This window comes from Chanodichthys erythropterus, chromosome 20, assembly GCF_024489055.1.
Source record: "Chanodichthys erythropterus isolate Z2021 chromosome 20, ASM2448905v1, whole genome shotgun sequence".
Classification (NCBI taxonomy): domain Eukaryota; kingdom Metazoa; phylum Chordata; class Actinopteri; order Cypriniformes; family Xenocyprididae; genus Chanodichthys; species Chanodichthys erythropterus.
The window spans coordinates 12,415,821-12,428,822 of record NC_090240.1 but is presented as its reverse complement, the minus strand read 5'-3'; positions in this window follow the sequence as shown (position 1 = coordinate 12,428,822).

Below are 13,002 nucleotides of genomic sequence, written 5' to 3'. Positions count from 1 at the left end.
GTTTGATCCAGTCAGTTTTGTAAGCTCACAGCCGCACTATGTATATATACATATCATTTTATAGCCTACCTGTAATTAATGACCAAATAAATGCCGAGAAATTTGTACTTGTAACGAATCCGTTTTAACCGAATCATCATTTAGTGTTTACATTTCAGACAGTTTCCGTGTCAACAGCCACCACATAAACACAAGAAAACACGACACAATGAACAGAGTGAATCAACAGGTTTTCTTCTTTCATCAAATCTCTCTGCTGCTCGCGCGAGCTGTTTAAAAGACGCGACTCTCATCAACCAATCAACATCGCGGGAGCCCGACCATATTTGAATATTAAATGAGGAGTTCTAAAATCCACTGTTACGTCACTCGCCGAAATCCTTCATAATCGTGTGATTCTCGCTCTTACCGTGAGTTTCTCCTACCCGCTGCACAGTGACCGAGCGCTGCGGCAACTATCGATCAGAGCACACGAAGTGATCCCGCGGGCGAGTAGGACCGCTTACTACAAGCCGACAACTCAGAAATTCGGGGGTCTACAGCGATTTCTTCATTCTCGCGGAATTTTTGGAGGAGGTCAACTCCTTTCGTGGTGTGTGTGGTGAGTGTCTAAAAGATGACTAAAAACTATATGAATATAATACAAATAAAAAATAACAAACATGCTCCCACGGGGACCCACTGTCCTCCAACCTGAATCAAACAAACCTGCTAATCAAGCTCTTCAGGATCACTTGAAAATCACATGGATGTGAAGCTCAGTTGTGCCCAAGCAGGCTGGAAATAAACTTTGTAGGACAGTGGATACCCAGGAGCAAGTCTGAAGACCTCTGATATAGATTAACAAATAATAACAGTAATAATAAAAGTTATATATTTATACAAAATGATAATAAGGAATCATGATAAAAAAATATAATATGAAATAGTATATAAACAACTAAAATAAGATAATAATATAGAATAATATAATACAAAATATACAAAAATATGTAAAATCATAAAAATATCAAACACTAATATAATAAATTAATAATATAAAAATATAAAAATAATAGTAATACAGTGTACCAAATTAAAAAAGATTATTTAATAACATAGAATAACAAAAATAAAATAACAATATATCAATTTATAGCTTGATGAGTGAAAGTTGTTAAACTTTTAAAAACCGTGTCTCTAGACTTTGGGAGTTTTTTGTTGTTGTTGTTGTTTTCCGCTCCACTGACCCGCATTTTTTTTTTTTTATTGCAAAATGTGTGTGAACCATTCCTTGGCACATTTTAACATGCTTCAAGCATGATGTAACACGTTGTTAGCATGAATTAGCACGTTGCTACTTGCTAACATGTTTTCTAGCATGATGTAACATTTCTAGCATGTTTTAACATGTTTCATTAGCACATTGCTGGCAGATAGATGCTTATGGATGGGCCTCTAATACTACTACAACAACTACTACTATACTAATAATATACGGCAGCTTCACTCATCACAGAGCTGGATGAAGCACATCATCGACAGGTGACGGATGGGCCTCTGTGTTCAGCTTCTCGCGGGATTGCTGACTCGCGTTCGGGAGCTGTTGTGCTGAGAACCAGTGTGAACCGGTTGTCTGGTTGGTGTTTGGTGCTGGTCCTCTTGGGGTTTGACCACATAGAGGATCAGCATCAGGGGCTTCCCAGGCCACTTGGTGGAGCTGGAAGGAGGCCAACATCTGCCCGTGCTGTGATGGGTGACAAACGAGACACAACAACAATATATATGCAAATAAGAAGAGAAGCGATGTGGCTTCACAGAGCTGGATGAAGCACTTCAACAGCGGGTAATAATATAGATTTAGCTGGAAAGAGGCCAACGTCTGCCCGTGCTGTTAACCCCAAAGTATAATTCAGCTGTCTGCGTTCGTGCACCATCTGCATGACGTAATTCTTGTCATCTGGAGGGCTCGTGGATGAGGTGTTGGCAGCCCAAATTTCGAGACCGCATTGATGGTGCGTGTGAAACAGTGCATGCACAAGCAGGACAGAAGAGTTCATTAGGTGGCAATTTACACAGTACTGAACACAGTGTGCAGTCGTTGAAGGAGAGTATGGAAAACTCAAATTAATTTCAAAAACAACACTCTTGAAACAAGGAAGAAAACACGACAATGGATGGCGAACTTCACAAGCGTTTGTGCGAAGAGATTAGTACATAGCATATCCTTCTCCATCGTTTTTGACTCTTGTTCTCTTGGTGCATCTTCTGAACTATGATTTTTTTCTCCGATCCTGCCTGACTCAGTGCTGCCCTCCGATGTCTGGTAGAGTATCCACGGTTAAGTATACTTTGAAAGATATGCGGACACGACTGCGTGTGAGACACATCCGGGCGCGGAAATGTATACCCGGGCCTTTATGAGTCAATGCAAATAAGAAGAGAAGAGATTACCAGTGGGAGTAAAGAAGATGATCCACCACCTGATAAAGTGGAAGGAAGAAGACAAAGAAGAAGTCGAAAAACTTATACAAAATAATATAGAAAAATATAAAAATTACATCTAAAAATTATAGTAAATAATAATACAAATATAATAATAATACATTAAAATAATAATAATAAATGAATACATTTGACAAATGAAATATAATTAGTAATATGCTAAATAAAGTTGTTTAAAATTAAAATTGCTGCTGTGGTTTTTTTTTGATTGTTGATGTTATGTTGAGTGTGTGGCTGTTTAGCATCTCATATACTTAATGTTCACCAGTGGAAACAACCTCAAACATCCCCTTCACCCTTAACTGTTCAGAATATATTTCTGTTCTGTAAAGTTTTTTTTGTTTGTTTTTGACAAAATGCTGTATATTAGATCACTATATGCTCAGACTCTGGAGTCAATCACTGAGTTTATCTGGTTTTCTCAATATCACACAGTGCAACATATTGTGTTCATCACTGTTGCACTGACTGGGAGAAAAGGATTGAAAAAGTAAATACGGTCCAAGTTGCATGTTGAAGAGAACACTAATTATCATAATGCAAAGAAGTTACTGTGACATTTTCTTAAATCCTGGAAATATTTTACAGTGCACCTTTAGAAAATAAACTCTTAATCTCACAACACACTTCTCACTAGTTTATTAAACTTTTCTACGAACAATGTCCAATACTGCATGAATGAATGAATCACAGGACATTTTTTGACATTTTGTCTGGAAGTCATGAACAGTTCTTTGGTTAAAATTCAGTTCATGTCAACTCACAGCTATTTGTATAGCGCTTTTCACAATACATTCTCTTTCAAAGCAATTTTACAGAAAATGCATGTCAACATTATAATTTAGAGTGATCTGTTATCAGAGGTTACTGTGTTCAAATTATGTCATTTCAGAAATGTACATAATAAAATCACACAGTTAGCTAACAATGTATTAATTTAAAGGTGCCCTAGAACCAGTTTTTACAAGATGTAATATAAGTCTAAGGTGTCCCCTGAATGTGTCTGTGAAGTTTCAGCTCAAAATACCCCATAGATTTTTTTAAAATTAATTTTGGGGCATCATTAAATACGCGCCGATTCAGGCTGCGGCCCCTTTAAATCGCGCGCTCCCTGCGCTCTCGGCGATAATACAGTGCATTTACAAAGTTCACACAGCTAATATAACCCTAAAATGGATCTTTACAAGATGTTCGTCATGCATGCTGCATGCATCGGATCATGTGAGTATTGTATTTATTTGGATGTTTACATTTGATTCTGAATGAGTTTGATAGTGATCCGTGGCTAAAGCTAACATTACACACTGTTGGAGAGATTTATAAAGAATTAAGATGTGTTTGTGCATTATACAGACTGCAAGTGTTTAAAAATGAAAATAGCGACGGCTCTTGTCTCTGTGAATACAGTAAGAAACGATGGTAACTTTAACCACATTTAACAGTACATTAGCAACATGCTAACGAAACATTTAGAAAGATAATTCACAAATATCACTAAAAATATCATGATATCATGGATCATGTCAGTTATTATTGCTCCATCTGCCATTTTTCGCTATTGTTCTTGCTTGCTTACCTAGTCTGATGATTCAGCTGTGCACAGATCCAGACGTTAATACTGGCTGCCCTTGTGTAATGCCTTGAACATGGGCTGGCATATGCAAATATTGGGGTTGTACATATTAATGATCACGACTGTTACGTAACAATCGGTGTTATGTTGAGATTCGCCTGTTCTTCGGAGGTCTTTTAAACAAATGAGATTTACATAAGAAGGAGGAAACAATGGGGTTTGAAACTCAATGTATGTCATTTCCATGTACTGAACTCTTGTTATTCAACTATGCCAAGGTAAATTAAGTTTTTTGATTCTAGGGCACCTTTAAACAATGTATTAATTTAAGGTAGAAACAATCAGCTCATTGAAGTTATGAATACATGTTGTTAACAAAATGATTATGATATATAGACAAATTTGGAATGGTGCATGTTGGGTCAGTTTGCACCATCTTAAGTCCTCGCAGATGTTGGTTCCGTCTCTTCACAGGTGTTGAGGCAAGTCTTCATAAGAGGCTGGATCCAAACTGGAGCTGACGTACTCTCTAGTTACCTCAGGATGGGTATCCCGAGATATAACAGACAAGCAAATGGAAAATAGCATAGCAAACATAGCTGCTGTTCATAACATAATCATGTGCACTCGATCTAATACAACTGGAGTACAAGATTATGAGATGCGTTATGCGAATGCTTGGCAAAAGAGATGTGTCTTTAATCTAAACTGGGTGAGCGAGTCTGAGCCCCGAGCATTATCAGGAAGGCTATTCCAGAGTTTAGGAGCCAAATGTGAAAACGCTCTCCCTCCTTTACTGGACTTAGTTATACTAGGTACTACCAGAAGTTTTGTGATTATTACGGCCTTCCATTAGGCCGCTGGTTTCGGTGGCAGAAGAAAGCACGTTAAACGCGTGCAGGTTTGCCTTTCAGAAGAAGAAGATGATTTGGGGTAAGGGCCTCAAGATCATTAGGGTCATTGGAACTCTTGGTGATCGGACGATCATTTAAAATGGATTCCACTTCACACAGAATTGTATGGAATGATTCATCATCCAGTATCTGTTGACGAAGTACAGAACACAATGTTTCTCATCATACGAATGATCCTTTCCCATGCCCCTCCACAATGGGAACCTGCTGGAGGATTGAAACTCCATTTAACTCCTAACTGAATCAACTCCTTTTCAATTTGCCGCTTATTCCATGCAGAAAGAGATTCTTTCAACTCTCTGTCGGCACCAGTGAAATTTGTCCCATTGTCTGATCTAATATGAACCACTTGACCTCTCCGAGCAATAAATCTCCTCAAAGCATTTATGCACCCATCAGTGTCCAAAGAGTACGCTACTTCCAAATGCACTGCTCTGGTTGTCATGCAAGTGAAGATTACTCCATATCTCTTTACATAGCTATGGCCTCTTTTCACTTCAATGGGTCCAAAATAATCAACCCTGGTATTTGTAAAAGGTGGGAGATCAGGGGTAATCCGTTCTAGAGGAAGATCTGACATCTTTTGATTCCCTGTCCTCCCTCTACAGCGTCTGCATATGACACATTTAGAAATGACCTTTCTTGCAGTGGCATTGGCATTTGTAATCCAATACGTTTGTCTCAACTTTGATAACATATGATTCCTGCCTGCATGTCCCAACTGTTTGTGAATGTGATGAAGTAGAAGTTGTGAAACATGTTGATTCTTACTCAATATAATGGGATGCTTAAATTCAACAGGTATAGTTAGCTTCCAAAGTCGTCCTCCTACACGCAGAAGTTGATCATCCAATACAGGATCCAGTCTATATAGACTGCTATCCTTCTTGACTCCATTAGAACCTTTCTTCCGCTGTTCAATTTCATTTTGAAACTGCTGTTGTTGACTGAAGCAAACGATAGCCATTTCAGCTTCAAAGAGATCCTCCAAGGACAAAAATTGTCCACCTTGAGTTGCTTTGAACAGACTCATCTGTACATCTATAGTAGCACTACAATAATTTCCCAATGACAGTAATTGTTTTCTTTTGAAACGTAGTTTGTTCACCAGTTTTTTCAACTTAAGCATCCAAGCAACGGCCACTTTGTTTTTTCCATTCCGAGAAGTAAGTGATGAAATAATTGGTTGGATTGTGTGTCATTTGCAGAACCACAGCATTTACCTTATGTTCCTTTTTAATCTCTGGATCATTTTCTAGAATATTTTCCTCCTTTTGAGGTGATCGATAATCTTCTGTAGTCCAAAGGAAACTAGGACCTTTAATCCATTGTTTATTCTGCATAAAGGTTTTAATCTGCATTCCACGTGACGCATCATCCGCAGGATTCTCTTTTGTGGAAACATATCTCCATTGTTGAGGTAGCGTCCTGTCCCTTATGTAAGAGACCCCATTTGCCACAAAGTCTGAAAACGCTTATTCTCATTTTTAATGTATTTAAGCACAGTCTGACTGTCAGTCCAAAAAATTGAAGTCTCCAGCTGAAGTGTTAGTTCCTTCCGCAACATGTGGTCCACCTTTACTTCAAGTACAGCTGCCGTTAGTTCCAGATGAGGAATGGTTATCGGTTTAAGCGGTGCAACTCTGGCCTTACCAAGCAAGAATGTAACATGCACTTCATCTTTACTGTTGGTCAACTTGAGGTAAGTAACCACACCATACCCCCTTTCACATGCATCTGAAAAATTATGCAAACAGGCATGTACAATTTGTCCAAAATCTTTAGGTTTTATGCATCGATCCACTTGAAATTGTTACCTTATCCACATCAGAAATCCAACTATTCCATTGTGTTTGAAGTATCGGGGATATGTTATCATCCCAACTCAGATTTTGTCTACATAACACGTGCAAAAGTAACTTAACAGGTAACATAACGGGAGCAAGAAACCCCATTGGATCGTACACAGAACAGACCGTAGACAAAATCCCTCTTCTTGTACATTGCTGGGACTTAAGCTGCATTCCAAATTGAAATGCATCAACTTCTGTACACCACTGAAGACACAAAGTCCTTTCCACAGGTAACTTATCTTGATCTAGATCCAAACATTGAATATCTTTGCTTCTGTATTGCTCTGGGACTAATTGCAATACCTTTCGACTGTTACTACTCCACTTGGTCAAACAAAAACCACCCTTTTGACAAAGAGCAGTAAGATCCTGTACCATGACAGTAGCTTCCTCCTCCGAGGAAACACTCTTTAAACAATCATCCACGTAGAAACTTTCAAAGACTGTTTTAATCTCTTCTGTTGAAAAGTGTGTTTGTCATTTGCAGTTTGTCTCAATGCATAACATGCACAACTTGGAGAGGATACAACCCCGAACAGGTGAACTGTCATTCGGTAAGTGGACAGCTGCTGTCCCAAGTCTCCATCAGGCCACCATAGAAATCTGAGAAAATCAACATCCTCATCCGACACCTTGACCTGGTGAAACATAGCTTGAATGTCAGCCATTAAGGCTATATGTTCCTGCCTGAATCGTATAAGAACACCCAACAGTGAATTTGTAAGGTTAGGACCTTGCAAGAGTTGTTTATTGAGTGATGTATCCTTAAATGTTGCCCCACAGTCAAATACAACTCTCAAGGTTCCTTTTTTTGGATGGAAAACTCCATTATGTGGAACACACCACACCTTACCATCATCACAATTGACCTGGTCTTCAGGCACCTTTTCAGCATACCCTTTATTCAGAACCTCAGAAAGGAAACGTGTATATTCCTCATGAAACTGTATGTTACTTTCAAGTTTTCTTTTCAAACTGTTGCACCTTTGTTTTGCAATACACAAGTTGTTGGGCATTAACACATCATCAGTTCGAAAGGGTAACCTGAGACTGTAATGTCCATCTTGTACCTTACAAGACTTGTCCATTATTTTCAGAAACCTCTGATCCTCTCTGGATCCTCTCATCAACACTGGTTTCACTAAAATCATGATTGTACTGATATTGAAGCAATTTCTCAAGCCTTTCAACAGAAATCCTATTGACAGTAACAGAAGGTGTACCAGTACCTTTCCTGCAGTCACTGCTTTTCTCTGAAAGTCCATTAACAACCCACCCCAATAGGGTTCTAATGGCATATGGTCCATTACCACAGCTGTTTATTACCTCCCATGGTTCCAACACTTGGGATGCATTGACTCCAATAAGCAAATCAACATTAGCCTCAATGTGTGGGATTTTTACTCTGTCCAAATATGGCCATTTGGATATTTCCTCCTGTGTTACAAGGTTGTCTGAGATGACAGGCATTCTCTTCTGAGTATAGACTTCAGGAAGTGCAAAGAAACAATTGCTGTTAATTCCACCAACCTCTAAGCCAGTATCAGCATTACAAGATACGGACTGCTCTTGTCCCATGGTACGCAGACAAATGTTGACCCTTTTACCTCTGATGTTCAGTTCATTCATCAATTGTTCTGAACAAAAAGTAGCTGAACTCCCAGGATCCAGAAAAGCATATGTTTGAATCAGTTTGTCTCCTTTGGCTGATTTTACTTGCACTGGAATAATTGACAGAAGGCACTTCTAATTACCGGCCCCTGTATGTCCACAAGTTTGTGCAGAAATTAAACTGCTCCTTTGTTCCTTATCCTCCATAGCTGGTTTGCGATGTATGTGCAACACTGAAGGATGTGTCTGATTGCACACTTTACACAAAAGGCGGTTGTCACATTCCTTGCTTACATGTCCAGTCTCCAAACAGCTGAAACAAACTTGTTTCGCTCTCAAAAAGTCAAGCTTTTCACGTTGGGACCTTCTTTCAAAGACATCCCATCTTTTCAACTCATGACCGCCAGAACAGAACAAGCAAGATCTTTTGTCCTTTATCTCATACACGGAATGATCCTTCTGTTGTGGTGTTACATGTCTCCTTAGACCTGAAGTAACAACATTTGTAGCAAAACTATTTCTTTTAAATGGTTTGCTTGGATTCACTGCAGTTGGTTGTTTGTCCTGAATACATCCAAAGACAGGATCTGATGCCATCTTTGCCTGTCGTTCAATAAACTCCACAACATGTGAGAACTTAGTTCTACCTTGATTCAGCTCCATAATCTCACAAGCGCTTTCTCTCCAACGTTCTCTCATCTTGAAAGGTAGCTTCATTACCACGGTTCTCATATTGTTTGGCATGTTAAGCTCTTGCATATAAGCATGCACGTAAAAACAATGCATATGCATGTAAACCTTGTGCATCCTCATTCTTTAGTAACGGCCAACTCAAAGCCTTCTCCATATATGAAGCAGCAATTTCAAACTCGTTACCGAATTGCTCTTTCAAAAGTTTCCTGGCTAAAGAATAGCCCACATCTGGATCACAATATTGGCAACTCTGAACCAGCTCTCTAGGTTGTCCTATGGTGAATTGCTCATTGCTGAAAATACAAGCAGTCTCTTTTATTGCGAGTCTTTTCTTCAACACAATGCTCAAAAGCTCGAATGAATGGTACGTACTGAAGTGGATTACCATCAAAGATTGGGATCTCCCTTTTAGGAAGCATGTTAGGTTGAGCTTGATGTACCAGATATGTAGTTAATTCTTCCTGTCTTTTCAGAATCTCATACAAAGGTTCACCTTGAGATGGAAGACAGTTCAAAGCTTGGGATGTTGCCATATTACCTCTGGAGTTTTGATCAAAGGATTGCAAGTCATGCGGTTGGTAAGTACTGCTTTCTTGAGTGGTCCATACTCCTTTTAGGCTGCTTAAATGTTGATCGTGTTGTGACATTACATGAAGCACCAACTGATTGTGATGGAACGCTGCTGATAACTCCAGCTGCATCCGTTGATTTTTGATTCTTAGGCACATATTCAGTAGCTTGTGGATTCAACACCTTTGGTCTTGTAGAATCAAGAACTTCATTTCCTGTTACATCCTTTGAAATCTGAGACCTTGATAACCTTTTTTCTTTAGAATGTAAACTACTAGCATATGAACATTTACTATGCCCATCAATTGTACTCAAAACAGCATTTTTTGCAGTAGATGCTGCAATCTCAGCGTCCAATTCAAGTTGTTCCATTGTTTTCCTCAATTCCTCCTGTTGTGTTTCAAGTGCATGTTTAGTCTTTAACGCAGTGGCACGTGCTACAAGTGCAGCTCTCTCTGCTTTGGCCTGTATACGTGCTGAAGCAGTGGAAGAACTACTGCTGCTTGAACTACATTTACTAGAAACAGTGGTAACCTTTGATACATTTGAAACACTGTCCTCTGGAACAACATCATCATTCACATTTACATCAACCCCTTTAGACATTACAGGTTCAGACTCATTAACTCATTAATTGGAATCATTTTCGCCTTGAACCATATATCATGTTTTTCAATTTCACTGTCAGGTAACACAGTTAACAATGATTCATGTGCTTCCTTAGCTTCTAAACACAACTCATTGAAGTTCATATACATGTTTCGTACCTCAGACTCATATTCTTTGTTAGCTTGCATCAACCCTTTAACAGTCTCAATCAATTTGTGTGCCTTGTTCAGCTTTGCTTTTCTCAGTTTTTGTAATGAATCAAGTTTTTCCACCAAAGCCTTTGCTGTAAGTTTAGTTGGCCTCTTTTGCCTTTCAGGCTCATTTTCATTACAAGGCTATTGTTCTGTTACAGCGGATTCCTCCGCAGGAAAACACTGTTTATCCATTTTACACACGTTTATACCAAGCAAAAGAAAGAAATGTTTTTAAACCTTTTGCAACCAATGCATTGGATTTACGCGAATTTTGTGCACACTGAATGAATGGCCATTAATCATTTTGTTGCAACAATACCTTTAAATCCAGCGCGTTTGCAATATTCCAGCGGAAGCTACTCCACCAGGAACAGCGAAGCAATCCACCACGCACCATGAATCCACCAGGAACAACGAACTGAATCCGCCAAGAACAACAAACCGAATCCACCAGGAACCGCGGATAATCCACAATCCTCAGCTCGTCCTCAGGTTTCCACAACGAAATCCAATGTCCTTGAAACAGTTACACGTCGCACTGAGATTCATACTCAACGAAGCCTCCGTTTTCAAAGTGTCGTCCACGTCCAGCTCACAGTTTTCTTGCGGCAAATTCGACAATCATAGCAGCAGATCCTTAAATTAACATGCTCACTTACTTGTGAAGCACAGTTTTGACTAATATTACGGCCTTCCATTAGTCCGCTGGTGTCGGTGGCAGAAGAAAGCACGTTAAACACGCGTGCCCATTAAGTCCATACACGCAGATGTTAAAGGTGCCCTAGAATCAGAATTTGAATTTACATCTGCATAGTTGAATAACAAGAGTTCAGTACATGGAAAAGACATACATTGAGTTTCAAACCCCATTGTTTCCTCCTTATTATGTAAATCTCATTTGTTTAAAAGACTTCCGGAAAACACTCGGATCTCAACATAACACCGACTGTTACGTAACAGTTGGGATCATTAATATGTATGACCCCAATATTTGCATAATGCCAGCCCATTCGACGCATTAGACAAGGAAAGGCAGTATTAACGGCTGGATCTGTGCACAGACAAGGTAAGCAAGCAAGAACCACAGCGAAAAATGGCAGATGGAGCAATAATAACTGACATGATCCATGATATCATGATATTTTTAGTGATATTTGTAAATTGTCTTTCTAAATGTTTCATTATCATGTTGCTAATATACTGTTTAATGAGGTTAAAGTTACCATCGTTTCTTACTGTATTCACAGAGACGAAAGCAGTCGCCATTTTCATTTTTAAACACGTGCAGTCTGTATAATTCATAAACACAACTTCATTCTTTATAAATCTCTCCAACAGTGTGTAATGTTAGCTTTAGCCCGTTAGCCACAGAGCATAGCCTCAAACTAACACAGAATCAAACGTAACCATCTAAATAAATACTTTACTCACATAATTCGAAGCATGCATACAGCATGCATGACGAACATCTTGTAAAGATCCACTTGAGGGTTATATTAGCTGTGTTTATGCGATGTATATATAGTTAAGAGCTCGTGTGGCAGAGGAAGCGCATCTCTTAAAGGGGCCGTGCTGAAAAAATCAGTGCATAGTTAATGATGCCCCAAAATAGGCAGTTAAAAAAATTAATTAAAAAAAATCGAAACTTCACAGACACATTCAGGGGACACCTAGGACTTATGTTACATCTTGTAAAAAAACAATCTAGGGCACCTTTAAAATGCAAACTGTGTCTTTATTTTGATCCAGTCAATAAACACTGCTTCAATCAATTTCCTGTGAGCTCTCGTTTTTCAGCATAAAGTTCATACCTTGCAGACAGAACACTTTATCCATAATCCATATCCACGCAAGCAGTCATTTGAGCAGTAAAAACAATGTATGGCTTAACACAGTCAAAACTGTTTGCCTCTCAGCCACCAAACACACCTGTCGTTTCATTAACACCGTGCTCTAAATATACAGCCACATTAGAGTGACACCTAATGGACAAAACAGGAATTACATTGAAATGGCTCCTACAGTGATTTTAAAGAGCATGATGGATTGTAGGGTGATCGAAGATCAGATTTTTGTACTACTCCATAATGTTCTAGTTGAGGTCATTTGTAGGTCAAATCCTGCCCTGCATTCATGTGTATTCCATATGGAATGAGATGGAATGTTTGTGATGTTAAATTGGCAAATGGCCCACCATTGTAATGAAATAGGAAACACAATATTACCAATGAACCCATCAAGTTTGGAAATATGGAGGTTCGCCCATCACAATCACTACCATATTTGAACTTTGAGGATCGTCACACCCAAAAACAGCAGTATACTGTAATAAAACATTTGTATTTATACAGTACATTTATTTTTCTAGAATGTGTTACATGAAAACTAAAAATTCACGGTTGATTGCTGTGGAAGAGTACATAAAAAGCTCATTCAGCTAGACAAAACTGACATTTTTGTATAGTTTAGAAAGCATTCAGTCAACAACATATTGAGACAAA